Consider the following 19,210-nt stretch of genomic DNA (forward strand, 5'->3'; position numbering starts at 1 on the left):
TGCTTATCTGCCCAGGCACGGACGAGCATTTGCGCATCAAAACTCTGTTCGTTTTCTAGGGCCGTGCACCTCTGAAATATCCCAAGAAATTCTCTCATTTGAACTGACTCATCCAGCACGAATGCCCTGGATTCCTGGATGTGCCCAAACCAGGTAAGATCAATAAAAGTTAACTTTCTTCTGGTGCTGAAGTGTTGTTACGTGTTGAAGTCTGATTTTACTGGTGCCATTGGACTAATGATGGTTTGCTATCACCAATACATATCAAGTTAACACCAAAAAAAAAAAAAAAAAGGATTTTACCTAAGGAACATAAAATTATATCAACAAACTGATTTATCCCTGAATCAGAAAAAATGTTGTAATAGAGAAATGTCTTTTAAATACTCTTTAATGCTGATTAACATAATGTCAGGTCAGGAACTCTGCCAGTAATAAACGCAGACTTTCAAGCCAGACTGTTCATCCAGTCTGGTCTTAACGAAGTCAGTGGCTGGGAATCCTGTGTGAATGCTGACCCTGGGCACAGGAACAGAATTTCTGCTACCACAGTGCCAGGATTTCATGGTCTGAGCATCTCAGTTATTTCTGTATAAAAGGAGGAGGGATAATATAATTTCCTTTCTTCCTACTCTTTGTCTGTCCGCTCTGTTCAATTAAAGCATAAAGTCTCTGGAGCAAACTCTGTTTTCCTGACTTTCTGTGGTGCCCAGAACAACGGGGCCTCTGGTGGCCTACGGCAGTGAGAATAATTGGGATAGTTTCTGTCGTTAAGCAGACCTCAGGGTGAGCTGGATTCTGCCCACTTCCTACGTATTTCATGGACATGCAGGGAAAAATCCAATGGGGAAAAAAAAGACGTGAGAGGCACAGGGTTGAGACAGATGCCCACCCCCTATTTACCCAGTTTCAAAGACAAAATTACTGGGCAAAATTAGATGAAGTGGGAAAAACTATTTCTTTCTTGCAGAGCTGGGACACACTGCCGAATTTCTTGTCAGAAGCACATTTTTATGGGCAGGTTGTAAAGATCTGAAAAATAGTGTTTATAATGGAAAGGCCGACACCATGTAAAATATGTCGTTCCTCTGAAATAGCACAGAGATAATTTTTCATGGGCTTTATGAGGAATGCATTTGCCATAAAAGATCTGAAGCCCATTAGGCTGTGATGGGGACCAATACCTTCCATTTTATAGACAGAGGAAAAATGGCAAGTAGAAAGGCCCCAAATTACAATCTTGTTTGATTTAGATATTAATTTCTTTATTCTTAGCAGACAGAGGAATGATACGCTCAAGTGACCTGATGAATCTCTTAATGCCCCGTCCTCACCCACCCCGTAATAAACTCAGTTCTTAGCACATAAAGTTTTAATGAAACCTGTGTGGAATGACTACTTTGTTAAATTTCACCTAACGATCTGTCAATTCAACATTTGGAACCACAGAATGCCTGTGCACGGAGCTGAAATTCTCTAATTGCCATTATTCCCCTCTGCTTTTACTGGCACAGTGAAATTTGCCAGCAGAATCTTCTAAGAGAAGGTTTTGAAGCCTTCAGCAACCTTTGGGGAAAGCACGGACCTTGCTGTACAGAAAGGCCTTGTAATGATCAGCCTTTGTAACGACCGAAAAGAGAACAGAGAAATGTGAAGGAAAAAGGAGGGTAAGGAATAATTTTTCTGTGCAGAAGCTGAAAGGTAGAAGTCTAAACCACAGAGGTTTTGACTATATGGCATTTCCAATTGAATAGACCCAGGCAGAGGGGATTGTGTACTTTCTCCACATTGATTTTAATCTATTTATCCCCTCATTTTTTCAGTACAGAGCCCAGGAGCTCGAGCGAGGAAGGAGCTGTGCCTGTGGTGTGGGAGTCGCAGATCAATAGGGGAGGATTTACAGCTCCACTGTAACCCTCCCCTAAAACCTGGTGCCATCACTCCTGTTGGAGTTTAAAAGCTATCTGTGAACTTCAGCAGGGACTAACCAGTGCCCACAACCACCCTGGGCTGCTGCAATTCCACCCTGGAACTCTGCCAGCATCTGCACTGTGTCTGGGTGAACAAACAAAAATCAAACGCATTTTGAAGGGAATAACTCACTGGGCCGATTCTCGGAACCTGCAGCTTTAACGTTTTAAGAAAAACGTAATGTAAAAAACAGACACAAACCTGACCTGTTGGTTCCCACCAAGAGAAGAATCTCTTGTTTTCATTCCCAGCTGCACACTGGAAGAAGGAAGCCTGGAAGGTTTTCCTAAAATGGCTGAGCACGTTCACATGAGGCAAGAACGCCCAACAGAGCAAAGAGATGCTCATGAAGAACTTTCCTGAACATTACATAAAATGTGAGCCTCTTTAAGTATTTTCTTTTCATCCAATAGAGGCATTAACCAGGCATTCAACAAGCCGTTAGTGAAGCAGGAGATCTTTCAGGCAATGAAAATACCGACTTCAAGTGGGCAGAACTGCGAAAGCAATTGGTGAAAGCGAAGCCGCCGCAGCGAGCGGAGCAGAGATCCAGCTGGACGATCACGTATCCTGCTACAGGTATCACCAGCCCATCTTTAGGCACCTTCTGGAAAGACAGATCACTGATACCAGCTCGATCAGCCCAGGAATTTGTTTGATGTGCTTAAGAGATTGGTAACAATAGCTCCTAACGTGACCGCGTTGCGGGGTGACAGCGTTTCCCTGGAGACAGTGAATCCATCCAGCCCCGGCCAGGAAAGATCCCGGCAGGTTCCCCCTCTCCAGAGGCCCTGGAAGTCCCTCCCTGTGCAGGGGCAGAGATGGGAAGATAAGCTCTGCCTGTAGACAAATAGCCCCGTGCAAGATGCGAGGATTTTATGCAGCAGCCAGACATGTCTGAAAGGTAGGAGGGTGCAAGGAGACACGAACCTGTAGTCATTGCTTGACATGCTTTGACAACAAGGATAGAGTTACAGGATTGAGTGTCTTTTTTAAAATGTACCAGCCTGCATTGCTAGGGGAGATTGCTGTGCAGGGAAAGCAGGAATTCAAACAGAGTTGTTTTTCCTTGGTGTCGTTGCCTGATCGCTGAAAGAAAAAGCTGTCCCAACAAAAAACGTTGAGTTTGTTGTGAAAATGTGTGAAAGGCACGTGGATTGAGCTGTGGGCTTTGATCCATGAGGATCCATGAGGAAAGTGTTAGTTAATATGCTAAGAGTGTACCATTATGGTGATAGGACCTAATTAAGTTAATTATGTCTTTGGGGGGGCAGTTTTATGAAGCATAAAGCAAGATAATTGATGCTACAGCTATCGGCAAGGATGCTTTGTAGCCATAACTTACAGGTGTGTTTGTCACTAAATTACGCTCAAAAGAACTGCTTCAAAATGTTGCATAATGTCTCATAAAACTCCTATAAAAATAATTGAAAGGTAATAGAGCATGCAAACACTATGTCCGTATCTTCTACTCTCCTAAGTTCAGAGAGTTCTCATAATAAATGTTTGCATACAAGCAGAGCTGCTCTGGAGCAGTAAATTGTGTGCATTTGAAATGAAGCACAGCCTGAATTCTGAGTTCGCCACCTTTTAAATACTTGCACAAATTGTGTTGGTGAGTTGCCCCTGCAGTTGGTTTATGTGGGTGGCTTTGGCATTTGCCATGGACTGGGACAACATAAACAACTGGGTGTTTGGAACTTGGGAGCAAGCACTTACTGGTGCAGGTGGTTTGGGCAGGCCCAGAACTCTTAGATCCAGCCTACAAAATCAGCAGCTCTCACCCAGTGATACAAACTCTGCTTTCGGAGGATGTATTGCTCTTTTCTTAGCTTCTCTAGTCTGGATTTATTTTATTTTTTTTTTTTGTTCCTGAAAGATGATCTCAAAACACATTTGATTTGGTTCGTTCCTTTAGAATGGTCCATGTTTTTCACTTCCATATTATATCAGGACTGAATGAACTGAGAGCACTTTGCTGCCAAATAAGAACCCGACCAGACTTCACTAAGATCAACCCCATGGGAGCAGGGGCCTTTCCATCAGACGTGGGCTGTGATTCAGTGGGATGTAGCAAACACCAAGGGAATTCTGACTCTGGATATGTGAAGAGTTAGGATAAATAGCCCTACTACTTGTTCCCAAACCTTTCATCCGGGGCATTTCAGATTTAAGGGGAAAGCAGCCGTGGTTCAGCGAGCGCTAAGCCTGCTCAAGGATGCTGATTCCTGAAGAGCAGCTGGGGATAAGGCTGTGGGAAGCTAGACCAAAACTGCTCAAAAGGCTGGGACAAAAAGCCTTTCGAATCCCAAATGCAAGAGTTTGCTCATAACCCCCTTTATCTTTACTCCTCTTTAGCTGAGCTTCCCATTTTCTGTGCAGCAGAGCTGAGCCTGTGCTGTAGAGTCTCAGATGTTTGTTTGTCGAGGCTGCTGTTTCATCAGGAGAAAGGAGCCCTTTGACTGACGCTCCTTTTTTAACAGCCAAATATCTAAAATATACACAGGAGGGACTTTTCACTCCCTTTCTCCCTCAATACCTTTCAGCGGTGTCGTTTCAGAAGTAGCTCAGCTTTAGCTCTTCAAAGTCTTCTCGTGGGCTTTTAATGTTTCCAACACTTAAAGGCAGCTGGACTCAAATGTACTTGCACTGCAGTCAGGAGACCTGGAGCGTTCTGGGCTCTGGGGAAACCTGGCCAAGGTGTCAGTGAGAGGAGAACGTTTCACAGCCACACAGCTGGCACTGACATCTGGATGAGGTGGGACTTTGATCAGGGAGCTCAGAAGTTTCCCATGGTTTTCCATGGTTTTCCAAGGAATGGCCATGTATCCCCTCAGTCTTGTTCTGAAAAAGGCAGGAACCATTCTGTTCTCATTGCTGACAGTTTGCAAAACTCTTCAGGCACTGAATTCCTCACGGGGACTTCCACTGAGGAGACTAATGTGAAATACAAGGTGTTAGCCGTGAGTGCTTCCAGTTACCCCACAGCCTGCGCTCCCTCTTGTCAGCTCACACGGAGCACTCCTGACTTCAAGGTGCCTGCAAAGAACTGCTTGGTACAATTTTGTGGGGTTTTGTTTATTATTGAGATGGAAAAAAAAAAAAAAAAAATAAAGTTGTACCTGGATTTGGTGTCGGTGGCAAAGATGTAGCCGTGATAGAAACTGGACTGAGGGCCAGCCTCAGAAATTAGAAGCTGGTCACACACAAGATTTTTTTTTCCCCCCATTACCTTTTGAAGTTTCCTTTCCAAACCTCTATTATAGAATTCTTAAAATATAGTCAAGTACCTCTGCTTAAAAGACATCATAAATACTCCCCCACACCCCCCAAAAAAGAGGGGGAATGGAGGAATGCAATTGCCACAGAGGGTTTCCATTAGTGAAATTAATTCTTCTCTCATAAGAATTTAGGCCCATGATTTATGATAACCACCAATTTCTCACTGCAGGCGAAGTGAGAGGAAATGACTCAGCCTGGACAGACATCATGAATCTAATTTTTTTCCCCTTAATGCTTGACATAATCTAGTGTGCTGCTCCCTGAGGTGCCATTGGAGATTCATATCCAGCCGAAGGGCCTCACAATCAAGGCAGGAAATTTTGTTCCTTTCATGTATTGTGGGACCTGTAATTGCTTGGAATTGCATCCTGCCTCGTCCATTGCCACTCCTTTCGCATCAGTTTTGCAGCAAAATAGGAAGGTAAACAAAGCAAGGGAGAGAAAAGCTGTGTGGCACTGGCTCCTCCAGAAAGATGTGACATAATGTGGGGGTCCAGCTGGTGCTTATTAAACTCAGGCAGTTTTGAGATGAAAGGTGTTTCTTTCTGTCACTCTTTCCCATGGAAATCTCACTACCCACCTGATTGGGGAAGTCGTATCCATCACTTTTTAAAAAATTTTTTTTGGAACTTTATGTTTTATTTGCCATCACCGATAGAGAATTTTGTGAGTGGGTTTCCTGCCAGGAGATCAGAACAGATATCATGGTAAATGGTTCAGCTAAAATGTTTTATCCCACATTTCCAGGGAATGGGAGTGTATATTCCTGTCTCAGCAGAGGAGGTAGTATCTAGCTGAGAGGAAGGTAGGTTTTGAAAAGTCTTGCAGTTATAAATAGTCATTTGAACACATCCTAAAAGATCACTTCCAAACCGAGAAAAATAACAGATCTTTTTCTTAAACACAAAAGATTTTCCACAAATTTCTTTGGTCTGATCTCATTTAACATACAAGGAGGTGAAAGCGGAACAAACACCGAGATAGAGCTACACAAGAATTCCCATCACTTTTTTTTATTTTCTGGGTTTTTTTTTTTTCCTACTTACCCAATGTAAATCCTCTTTTCTCAGGGTTGCTGTGTGTGAACTCCTGCTGCTCTGCAACACACACACCCCACGAGGAGCTGTTTGCCTCCAGGTGACCTCCAAGAGTGTCTCAGTAAATAGCTGCTATTTCCCAAACTGCTGAGCTCACACAGCTTCCTGGAAGTCACCTACAGTTCACTGGGGCTGGTCTGACCCCATTAAAACCCCACCAGAAAGCAGAAGGGAGGAGAGCTGGTTTGTCAGAGCTGCTCCTGCACTGGGGTCACCAGGCCACGTCTCTCCATGAGGGTTTGGCAATAATCTGTAATTGCCCATTTTAAGCAATGTTCTATTTAGCCTGTCTGTCACTCCCAGTACGAGCCCTTCTTTGCCTTCCTCCCCAAACCATCTTAAAGCTGCATTTTTATTCTGTATTTCTGCTCCTGACTCCAGTTGTTTCATGATGCTGACTGACAGCTGAGGCTCCCTGGCAAGAGCTCCCTGAGCCTGTAGAGTAAATGTCAAATTACAGTGCTGGATGCACACCCTGACTAAATTAAATCGTTGTTTTTCAAGTGTTCTGTGGTAAATTCCTGAACTGCAGCTGCCGGTCTGCAAGTTCTTCAATCCCTCTGAGGCACAACGGGAGGAATCGCCCCATTTGGGGTTTATAAAATGTGACTTTTGGAAGTGTTCTTAGGCAAGGGACTAAGAGAGCACACGAACACACGACTGCAAGCTGAAGATTGACTTGGTAACCTTGGAGGTCTTTCCCAGTACTAATGATTCTGGGATTTGAAGACTCTGTTGAACAAAGTTCAGCTTTTCTCCAGAGCTCTGAGAATCCCCATGAACATATCCAAGAGATTAAAATAAATATACTAATACTAGTAAAAGAACGAGTTAAAACACCTGTCCAATGGAATAAAGTAAATAACTGAGTTATCTTTCCATCCAACCCAGATCCATGAGAGCACGGCTCTCCTGGGTACAAGGGAACAAACACATCATGCTGTTGAACAAGTTCAGCTCTCAATTTTCTCCAAGACTCAGTTTTTTCTAACAAACTGCCAGTAAATTCCTCTTTCTGATGTTTGGACACATCTGTGAAAGGCTCCTGTGCGTGAGGAAATGCAGCTCAGGTGAGGGATGAGGGGGTTGCCCATGGTTTGGCCTCAGGATGTGCCTGTTGCCTGCTGGTAAGTCCTACCCCCAGCTATTCTGTATTTTCTGTAATTATTTGCTGTAATTATAAAGCAAAACCAATAAAACTTGCATTTCTCTGGGCAGAATCTACACTGGCTCAACATCTCCTCTCTAGCTCCTCAGGTCTGACTACCAGCAATCAAAAGTTCTTTAAATCCTATTCCTCCTGCTGCTCCATCCTTGGTGATGCACACAACGTTCTGCCCGTTTTACCCCAAAACACAGGAATCCTCGGGCACAGCTGGGACTCCAGGCTGCCTTTTCCAGTAAGTGTGGCGTTTTCCAGTTTCATTGCAGGTTTGTAGGAAAGGGTCATTGACGAAGGGGAGCTAAGGCAGAAATCTCCTCCTCAGCTTTGAAGCGGATTTTGTTTACCTCCTTTTATCTTCCAAAACCGGAGCAGGATAAAAATAAGATTCTGTTCTTTGGGGCCAGGGGATTTCCCTCAACCTTTGAGCCCCGAGCACCAAACTGATGCCATGGGCAGGTGGACAACGAGCCCCGAGAAGGCACTCTCCGATATTTGAGCCAATTTATTGGAGTCAACCAGGATGAGCCGTGGCAAACTCCACCTCAGTGTGAATTCCCACAGCATTTACCAGCTCCTGCTTATGGCCCTGACCGGGGGGATTTCCGCTGTAATAAGGCCAGAAACAAGAGAAAGCACAATGTCAAAACCTCGAGAGCTTTCACTGATCTTTTTATCCCTTTATTTTGCCTTATTTTTAAGCTTCCTTCTGACTCCTTCAAGTACCTCGGCTGGTGTGACCTAGAAGAACACGGCGTTCGAGGAAATCAGCTCCGCTGTCCCCGAGTGAGGGAAGGTAAAGACCAAAAAGACACTTTTTGACATCTCAGCCCCAGCTCTACTGAGTCAAAAAGTACATCCTCAAGAGTGCTGAGCTTCCATCACGCAGCTTACGATTCTTTTGAAAAGGGGCACCTCATAGTGCCCATGCTTGCTTTTTTTTTTTGTTTTTAATTGTTAGGAAATCGTCCTTTGTAATTTCCAAAATGAAAAGCAACCGCCTGAACTGCAAATTGAAATTTTTTTAGTATTAATGTGGTGCTGATTACTTCTCTCAAAAGTTCGTTAACATTTGACTGGTCAGAATGCAAGAAAGAAAGAGGGAATCCCAGTCCTGCAAACAGTGGCACGTGTATTGCATTTTAAGACTAAATTGGCTCAATTACAACCTATAGACACACTCAAGAACAGATGAGTTTTTAAATTCCAGTATTTGCATGTTTGGGAGTAAACAGTGGAAAACTTCCAGCCTTTAATCAGGAATTTGAAGACGTCCATAGCTCTAAACATTTCATTAAGACTTGAAGTCTCCAGTGTGAGTCTGTCCCGATACAAATGAGGTTTGGAGTGGGGCTGCTGATCCTGGTAACTGCTCTGGAAGTTGCGAACATTTTCCTTTCTCATGACAATCAAAGTCTAACTCACAGCGTGGCAAGGAATAAGAAGGATTTCAGAACTCAGATCCCTATGAACAACCCTTCAGAAATAGTTTTCATTCCGAGCTGTAGCAGATCTGTACCAGCCGTGCACAAAATCATCACCACTGTGGATTGCTGCCTGAATTATGGGCCTGGAAATGGTAGAAAAATTTTTCCATTAATTTATATCTCAGAAGCCTGGAAACTTACACACCTATAATATTATATATATTTCTTCATTCCAGAGCCTTCCCAGCAATATATACATTTATTCTTCCAGGAAGTGACTAAGTGCCACTTCTGTATCACATCCTCAACTGTAAATCTTTTTCTCTGACCAGGGCCCTCAGAAGAGGAGCTGTTTTTCAGAAAAGAAGAGCATACCCTGAAAAGAAGAAAACGAGTAACTGACACAGAGAAATGGGAAAAGAGGCTGCAAGAGAACTGGGAAAACTGTGCTGTAAAACTTTCTCATTAACACTTTGGACTGTAGCTGTAAAGAAGCCAAATAATGATGTGCTGGCTGCTCACTGCACTGAATAGGTTAAAACCTGTTATAAGGAAGGTGTCCCTGGCTATGGCAGGGGGTGGAATTGGATGAATTTTAGATTCCCTGCCAACCCAGACCATTCTGTGAGGACTCTGTGAATATTCATACCTGGCTGCTGCACAGCACTTTGGTGCCAGATGAGTTTAGAAGCCAAACCAATAAGCCACAATCACTTAGTCCTGCTCCCTCCCCACGCGCTCGTAACCCCACCCCTAGAGGAAGGAGGAGATGGACACTAAAATTCATGCTTGACAGATGGTTTCTTTCTTCCTTCCAAAGAATTAAGGAGTCCATCACTATGAGGTGATTCATCTGAGGTGAATTTGGCTCTTGGTACCAGCAGTTATTATAAGAGCAGCAGCACAAAATCTATTCCCATTTTAACTACCTCTGACTAATTCTATATTTAAGAGAATTATAGAGCTGTTACAAAGCAAGAAAGAAAGAAAAAAGAAAAAAGGTGATTTCTCTTATTTTTCCCTTCTCAGGAGTTGAACCTTTCCTTCCAGGACCTGGGTGATCTTTACCAGGTGGAAAACTTCAAAAGAATCCTCCGAAGGTTAATTCGGGTGGAGAAGCTTTGGTTGGTGGACAATTCTTTGACAGACCTAAGTGCCATAAGGTTGCCAAGGTAGACAAAATGTCCTGTTTCTATTTTTGTGTAATGTCACAGAAATCAAAATTTTACTGAAGGGACAGCTGGAGCAGGCTCTTGAGAGCTGCCAAATCTGCTCTTGGGGGGGACTGGGTTGAGGATCCATCAGTTTATTGCTGTTCTGAGTTCTTGTCATCCCCAGGCTGGAAATATCCACTGAGGAGATCAGATGACGTCCCCTTTATTCCTGGGGAATAATTAATGAGTCCTGTCAGCTTCAGGGAGATTTGTGCCAAAAGGGGAAGGTGCTGAACACAGAAGGAATCTCTGTGAAGAGACAGTGGAACATAACCCAAGCAGAGAGGCCAAGCATGACCATGACAACTATAAATTTTATTTTACCATCCATCTGTTGCTACTCTGCTGTGGTGTATTTAGGTGCATGGAGAGCTGTAGTATTGAGGACAGAAATTATGATGCATCTGTTGTACAATAGAAAGGAATTAGGGAATATAAAGTGTAGGGATCTGATCTGGCAGCCCACGAGTAGGCAAAAATAGCACAAATGTAAAACCAGTGTAAAAAACCCATCCCTGCTGGAGGGATTCTGTCCCAGATATGATAGTGATGCCATACACTTTGTACTTTACAGATGCAGAGAGCTAAATGCAAATAAAAACCACTTTGCATCCTTCAAACAGCTGCCAAAGATCCCTCAGATTCAGCACTTATCTCTCGCTGAAAATAACATCACGACCCTGAGTGGGATTTCAGCCTTCAGGCACACTCCACTTGAATCCCTCATCCTCAAGAGGAATCCCTGTGAGTTCCAGGAAAGATACAGACAGCTGTAAGTCTGACCCCCTCGTGGCTAACACAAGCGATAAACACAAAAAATCTGTTTGTCGGAGTTTCAAAGGAACAGGATCTGAAATGCAACAAGCTTTCTAAAGAAGCTTTTCAATTTCCCACAGTTTCGATGCTCCGGGAATGTGGGTTAGTGAGCTATTATGTGACAAAAGCCCCAAAATATTCAGAAACTGCCTAAGATGCTTTTTAATGGCATGACTGGCAGTTCTGGGACTGAGCTGAGCCCATGGATCAAGTGTAGAGACAGTGAGCAGGGCAGATAAATTAGATTCCCTTTTATTAATAGAAACTACCTATTACTCAAACTCTCTTCAGTCTCATTGTATCCTTGGTGGGTTCTGCAAGGAGCCTAAACTGCATTACATGTCAGGGATGGAATCAGGAGGATGTCTTGAAAGATGGGAGCGAAAGCAGGGGAAAATTAAGTTCCCTTCATTTGATTTTTCTGGATTCCCCCTGTCCCTGTGGCAGGGCTGGGGAAACTGCTCTGCCTTGAGCAGCCCCTCAGTGAAAGTCGTGCTGCAGGTTTTGGGATGTGCTGGAGATTTAACAGAGCAGCCTCAGAACTTCCACTGGAAATGGAAATTCTAATCCAAGACATTGGAATCCAAGAAAATCCAGGAGAATATAATCTATTCTAAGTCTCACTCTTAGGAAATCTGTATGGTTGCATGTTTTTCCCCACTACAAACACAGCCAGGTGTTGATATTTTAAAGATGAACCTTGCAGAGTGTGTCTGGAATGGGACACATCTCCTCCCATCGCTTCCTGGGAAGGGGAAAAAAGAAAAGAGAAGTTAAAAAGAAGTTTTTAAAACCTTCCTGAGTTTCCAGTATGTTTTCCCTTGAGTCTTGCGGGCATCCCTTTGGCAGTGGGGTGGTGATGCTGGTGCTTTCCAAAGGCAGGGAGGCAGATATCAGCATGGAGGCAGATATCAGCATGGACCGGGAAAAGTAAATTTTAAATGATGGATTTCACATCTTATTTGCATGTCTAAAAGTCCAGGAGAACAAAAGCGGAAAATCACCTTTTAACAATTCCTCATTGTGTTTCTGCTCTCAATCTGCCAGTTCTGAGGGCAATTAAATATTACAGTTTGGTATAACTCTGGTATTATGTTCATTCTCAGTGTTGGAAGACAGATTCTTGAAGTGCTTTATCTTTATTGAGTCTGAGGATATAAAAGAGGTGCAATAGAGAGAAATCTGAGAGTTTCAATTAGCTCCCTTATCAGATAAATTCTGCAACAAATGACAAATCAAGATTTCCAACAACCCAAATCTATTTCAGATATGTCTGAATCCACTGTTTCTTTTTTATCAGCGTCTCTTTTGTTCTCACCATTTCCCAGGATTTTTTTTCTCAATTTCTATTTTCCCTTTTGTCTCTCTTTAAGTGTGTTCTCCAATTTGCCAAACCTGAAAATGCTGGATGGTATCCCAAAACTGCCAGAGGACTGCTCACCCCCTGCTGTCAGGTTTTTTTACAGAATGTGTACTATTCTCTAGCAGTGTATTTTTGTAGGATCACAACTGTGCTACAACCACCTTGCTTAAAAGAGACAATAAATTCTGCTTATGGAAGTTCTAATTTTTTTTTTTTTTTACTGGTCAAAGAGATATCGAAACAGAAATAAAACATTTTTGAGTGCATTTGTGGATTTGGGGGTGTAAATAAGACACAATGTTGTACTGAATATCATGAGTTTGGTGCATTAAAAATAGTGTGTGATTTTCTAATCTAGGAACTCTGTGTCCACAACAGCTCACAATTATTGACTCCCACTGCATTTAATCAAAACATATCCAAGCTCGGACCCCAAGTTCATTGCAGGAAAATGACACAGGGATGAACATCCAAACTAAAAGGAAAACAAATCCCACAACTGAATGAAAAAGCCCCACCAATGTCCAAGTGCTCTTTAATGAGCTTTGTACGTGGGAAAAGCTGAGCCACCCCAATCATTTTGACCCTTAGAAATAAAAAAAAAAAAATAATGATCAAAAAAGATCTTTGGGGAGGCAAATCATGAAAAGGAGAGGAGACTTTTGTCTCGCTGCTGGCATTGTTTGGGGATGTCCTGTTGCTTAATAGAGGCTCCTCAAAGCAAAGCCACGGGAGGGAAAGACCTGTGGAAGCTGACAAGGGATTTGTAAGAGCTCTCAGGATATCTGGATGCAATTATATTTGAGAGGGATGTGTCCTTGGCTTTGATTGCTCTGCTGTCCAGTCCCGGGGGTTCTGCTCCCAACCGGCGCAAATTGCTGTGCCACCAACGGTGCAGGGGAAGAATGACAGAGCCCTGAAAATGAAGCCAATTAAGAGAATTGCCCAACTCCAGAGCCAGTCAATAAATTCTCCGCTGTGTGCTGGCTGCAGGGGCAGGAGGGAGGAGAGCTCAGCCCTGCAGGGCTCTGCAGTGCCGTGACTTAGGAGCAGAAAGGTCTGTTCAACATCTGTACTGCACCCAGGCATGAGAAATCACCAGCCTGGAAAGTTTCCAGGCTCTCCCTTAGGGCTGTCCTTGCCTCTCCCACAGCTTAGCAGCCAAAAACTGGTTCTCAAAATACTGCACCAACGAAATCATAAGATTTTAAATGTATCAGAGGGTCTGGCTTCAGAGGATTTCCTACAGCAGTGACAGGAAAAGGCAGTGGAGCACTGCAGAGAGGTGTCAGCTTGATGGTCACCCTCAGGAAATATTGAATTTTGGAGAAGCAAAGCAGTATTGACATGCTCACAGGGCTGGATCAGCAGATCCAGTCAGGGGGATCCACCCCAGCACCGGGAACGGAGCAGACTGTGACAAAGCCTCCCATAAACGCACCCCAGGATCAGGAGGGGAAATTCAACAACACACAGCAAAGAGCTTTTCCAGGTTCAGAGAGAGACGATGTGGTTTACACAGAGACAACGACACAGCCAGGGCTTCGAAACAGGAAAACGGAACACTGTGTGCTGCACACGGCAGAGAACAGGAACCTTTGCTGTGGAGGGGATAAGGACAGAAAACATGAAGGCTTTCTGCGGGCTGAGCATAGTGGTCTACCTCAGGACTAGGAATGAATCCAGATACCCTATAACGCATTATCATTGTAAAGAGCCCCTGTTGTGTCTGGGAGTGGAAGGTCGAACACAAAGGATTAAACATATTCCTTTTAGCTGGGGATGTGTGTGAGAGAACACCGCGTTCTTGGAAATGAGGCTGGGAGCTAGAGCAGAGGGGAAACAGAGCCTGAGGGATCAACTTTGGTGAGCACCTCACCTTTCCTGAGCACCTCACCCTCACTGACCACCTTCCTGACCCTGACCTGGCCAAGCCAAGAGCAGAGAGCAGCTGGGCACTGCTGTGGGTCTGTGCCTGGAAATAGGAAAGGCCAACAGGCTTTTCCCAAAGAATCAGACCCCAAGGAGCGTTGAGACCAGCAGTGCTGAAATCACAACACGAAGCACTCGAGGGCCAGGCTCTCCTCCCAGAATTCAGCATCACAAAGTGAGGCTGAGATGGGAAATCGCTCCAGTCAGTCGTGGGCAGACGTCTCAGTTACCAGCTCCTGGTAAAGTTACCACCCACCTCTTGCAGATGTAATTAGGAGCTGCTCGAGTCTCTCCTGGGAACAGGCTCAGAGGCTGCGCTGCTTAGACCTGAGTGCCGGGTCAGTCACGAGAGAAAGGCACAGACACTGATTTATTCTTTCTGAACGGGAAGTTGGTTCTGCTCCCATAATTTTTCATTTCATTATTTTAATGCTCTGGCTCGGGGATCCCAGGGAAGTATGAGGTAATTCTGGGGAGCCTTGCTGATTTTATTTAAAGTGCATCCAGGAGCAAGAACGTGCTGGTGATGTTTTGAGTCGTTTTGCTGCGAAGAGATTTAAAGGAGATCACAGAACCACAGAATGGTTTAGGGCAGAAGGGACAGAAAAGCCCCTCTAACCCAACCCCCTGCCATGGATTACCCAAAGCTCCATCCAGCCTGGCCTTGGACACTTCCAGGGATCCAGGGGCAGCCACAGCTTCTCTGGAAAACCTGTGCCAGGGCCTGCCCACACTCACAGGGAAGAATTTCTTCCATCCATTCTGAAATGTGAAATAACAGCTGCCAGCAGGGAGCTCAGTATCAAAGTGTCATGAAATCAATTTCCAATTACTTACAACGATTCCTTTGAACCTGACATTTCATGAAAATTTAGCAAAGTGTTCCCAAAGCCTTGCTTAACATCCTAGGACAGGTCCAGGGCTGATGAGCCCAAAACTCTCATTTAGCTGTCTCTTCACTTCTCATTTTGTCTAGATCAATACAAATTAGAAAAGTTTGAATAGAAAAATTTGAGCAATACCAAATTAAAGAAAAAAAAAAAAAAACCCAGATTAACTAAATGAACAGAAAGAAAAGAAGATTTTTTTTTTTCTTTAAAATCCTTATTATGATCCCAGGAGTTTCAGAGCAGGGTTTAAAAGATCTGTAATTGTTACAGTTCATGGGTCACGGAAGCAAAGCTGTTGCAGAGAAGAAACCATCAAGTACTGATGAGCATTCCAAAAACCATCTGCTCATATACACCTCACCTTGCAGAACATGAAGGACAAACACTCCGTGTTCCTACTGGTCCAAATGATTTAAATCCCTCAGGAAATAAAGGCTTTGAGCCAACATCCTTCCCCAGGACTGGTCACTGCAGCCCCGACTGGGTGTGAAAACAAAGAGGAAAGCGGTGGATTCCCTCAAGAACTGAGCTCTTTTAGTGCCTTACACTGGGCTTCAGGCGATGGGAGAGTGCACCAGAGGCAAAGCAGAGCTGATCAGGATTTCACCATCCGGAATTTTAATGCACATCCTTCCACCCCAGATTTCCACACAGCTACGGATTAAATAACTTGCCCGTGAGTCCCTTGAGTGCTGGAGCACAGAGCAGTTATAGGGACAACACGGGGGACTCCTCGAGGTCCTTGTCAGCTCTCGGGTTGTTGTATCCATGAGAATTTTGCCTGGCACACCCTTTGGAATGTGCTGTGGGTGCAGCGGTCAGTCCACAGCCCAGCTGTCCCACCTGCCACCTTCCCATGGCCAGGAAGAACATCCCCCCTTTCCTTTTCCTGTCCTGGCATTGTAGCGCTGGCAATGCCAGGACAGGGGTGATTTGGTGTTGTTTTTCACCCTGGCCCAGCACCCAATTCCTGCCCACGTTGGATTCACCAGCACAACTTCCAGGGATTTCAGAGCTGCAGGAGCACATCTCTGTTCTGCTGCAGGGATGGAAGGGAGAAAGGCCCTCACAAAGCAGGGATCAGGTCACCAAAAAGGGCACTGTGAGGCTGTTAACCTTGGAGCAGCAGAACACTCTCCCTTTTCCCCAGAGAACTTACAGTCTGAATATATCAGACTGCGGTCGTTCATTTCACCATTTCCTTCCTGGCTGATGAAAATCAAATACCTCCTGGTCTGCGTAAGGCAGCCTTCAATCATCACCACTTTATTCTTGCTGTTCAATAAGGCATCTTCGGCGTTTTTCATGATTTCCTTGCTATCAACATAAAAAAAAAAGTATTGGATGTGTTGACTGACACTTTGATCCATTTGGATGCATGTACAGGACATGCAGAGGCACATGGCAGGAAGCACGGTGGAAATAAGATATCCCAGATCGCTCATTTTTCGTTTGTAATCTATCACGCCAGACAGATTCGTTTTGGAATTGCCAGGTACACACTACATTGTGCAATTGAAAGCCCTGAAGGTGAGGAAAGCAGCCCATCAACAACAAGTGCTTTGGATAAAAATGGCCTTAAACATAAATGTGAAAACCTAAACAGGGGTGAGAGAAGCTTGGACAGTAATAAACTGGGAATGACCAGAAGGTTCATGATACAGTCAAGCTGCAGGACACGTTCCAGTCAGCCTTGGGGAGTGAAATCCTAGCCAAATCCATTTCCCACAGGAAGTCCACAACTCCTCTGGGCAACCTGTGCCAGGGCCTCACCACCTTCACTTCCTCCCGATGTCTAATCTAAAGCTGCTCTTTTTAAGTTGTACTCCAGCCCTCCTCGTCCTGTAACTCCTGCCAGCTTGCCCAAAATCGCTCTCCATCTTTCCTGTGGCTCCCCTCCGGTCCTGGAAGACCCCAGTCAGACCTTCCCAAAGCCTTTCTTTTCCAGCCTGGACAAACCCAATTCCCTCGGCCTTTCCTTGCAGGAGAGATGCAGAACAAGGTAACCTGATTATCACTCACTTTTTGTAGGCCACAAACATTGGGTAATTAATTACTGAGTGTAATTTGGCTGTTGAAAACCAGCTCCTAAGCAAGTTCTTGGTGAGACTCTCTGTGCTGCTGAAGGCTGACACTCTCTTTGCTTTTATCCACTTTCCAGCACGGACATTGTGCTTTTCCCTAGGGGAAAAGCAGGTAAGAAAACAGATAAGAGATGGAAAACAGATAAGGAAAGTAAGGTAAGGAAAACAGATAAAGAAGGGAGCACGGTGGAACTCGTGAGTTGAGTTATCTCAGCCTTGTTTGGGAACAGGCTGTGGTGCTGAGAGACCACAGACAAGAAAAAGAGCCAGGAAGAGAGCTGCACATGTAACTGTCAAGGTCTTTAAAACTGTGTAACTTTGTAAAAGCTGCCAAATAATGTGAACAATAGGCTGTCAGTGGTTTGTGGGAAAAATCTTGTGACTGTTTAGGGCTGCGGCTTATTTTGAGCTGTGAAAAGTACGTAACACTGTACTGTGAGAATAATATCTGACTTCAATGGCTTCAATAGCCCCAACTCAGACTCCAACTCCTTTTACCCTGACTTCAGCCGAGACTTCAATAAACTTTAAGTTCAGCTCAGACTCTGACCTATTTTTGCTCAAGCTTTGACTTAAGGCTCTGTGCTTGGATTACTTTTGCACCCCCTTTTTGAAGTCCCGTCTCTCAGTGCTGGGCTGGGGGTCAGGGTTGCCTTTCCTGCCGTGTACGTGGCACATCTTGTTCCCTCTGCTGCCACTGAAATCCCCCAGGAGCTGCTGCTGCTGTGCTCCCAGCCAATCTTTGTCCCTTTTTTTTTTTTTTGTTTGTTTGTTTCTGATACAAACTGGCTTTGGAGTGAGTGAATTCTGTGTGCTGTGGAGGAAAAGGTGTCTTTGTGAAGCTGTGAACCTGAAGAGAGCCGTGCCCCCTGGGAATAACTGATGGAAATTCCTGTGCTCCTGATGTATGGTACCTCAATGCCTCCTTCCTGCAAGGACTGTGGAGCTCCCTTAGGACTGAGCTGAACTCAGCCTTCCTCCTCCAGCCTCCTTATGTTGTTTTAATCAAGTTGTAACTCATCTCTTTCCTTCAAACAAATTGTTTTCCTCATTTACTTGGAGGTGCAGCCTTTAATTTGCACTGGGGCTGCACGGGCAGTGTGCTGCTTGCAGGAGAGCCAAGGTGTGATTCCAGAGAGGAGGAATCACTTCCCAGATATCCTCAGCTCTTGTCCTTTCCTGGAGGTGAAGGGAACTCTGCTGTCACCAGCTGGGACAAGGCTCATTCTGAGCCACAGGGATCTGCAGCTCCCTCAGCACCAATTTTCGCTGCTCCCCAGAGCCTCCTTTTCTTCATTCCACCGTATAATCCTGTTTGAACAAACCCCGTTGATTGGGAGAGAAGACATTCACGGAACTAGGGGCTTATCAATTTGATAGATGTCTCTCTGAGCACTGGGAACTGTCACAGCCATTAATATTGTCTCGGGTGAGATAATATGACCTGAACAATCCAACAATGAGAACTGGAGAGAGCAGAGCAGCCACAAAACCCTGGCCAATGAACTGAAGTGCAGCTGCCAGAAGTTCAAATGGATTAGGAAAAAAAACCGTGTTTTATTCAGTGGAATGAACTACAGCCACAAGAAACACAGATTTCACAGAGAAACGCTGAACTTTCTGACAATAATAACCAGCTGCAATTTGCCACTCTTTCTTCCTTAAGCCATTCTGGGTCTCTTGGTTGTTGAGGTTTTGCTCAAAGATGTACCCAGCATGCCTGAAAGAGCCCACCTGAGGGAGCTGGCACTAGGTCTTGGCTTTAAAGTGCCTTTTTTCCTCTTTGTGCTAATTTCTGGGGTTGTGCAAATTATTCTCCAGTGCTTCCTGCAGGCCTCAAAGAATTCCATTTCACAGGATTTCTAAAAGGATAACATCCCCCTTATTATGGAGCTCCTTAAAATTGCCTAGATGTTCATGTCAGAGGTCTCTTTTAGAGTCACAATGTGCTGGCTCTGCGCAGAGAGACTCC

At 44.6% G+C, this 19,210-nt stretch overlaps 1 long non-coding RNA gene across 2 annotated transcripts; it reads left to right on the forward strand.

Annotated features, from left to right (window-relative positions):
- Positions 1 to 28: 28 nt before the first annotated feature.
- On the forward strand, positions 29 to 12,605 carry LOC136295411 (uncharacterized). Of its 2 annotated transcripts, none has more exons than XR_010722661.1 (7): positions 29 to 153; positions 1,824 to 2,875; positions 7,600 to 7,750; positions 8,215 to 8,308; positions 9,272 to 10,111; positions 10,728 to 10,925; positions 12,343 to 12,605. It is a non-coding gene; the product is annotated as an uncharacterized lncRNA (long non-coding RNA). The 2 variants fall into 2 exon arrangements; XR_010722662.1 differs by having other exon boundaries at positions 10,777 to 10,925.
- Positions 12,606 to 19,210: the final 6,605 nt, after the last annotated feature.

The sequence above is a fragment of the Chamaea fasciata genome, unplaced genomic scaffold (genome assembly GCF_029207755.1).
Source record: "Chamaea fasciata isolate MVZ Bird 193981 ecotype frontalis unplaced genomic scaffold, bChaFas1.0.hap1 SCAF_11, whole genome shotgun sequence".
Lineage (NCBI taxonomy): Eukaryota > Metazoa > Chordata > Aves > Passeriformes > Sylviidae > Chamaea > Chamaea fasciata.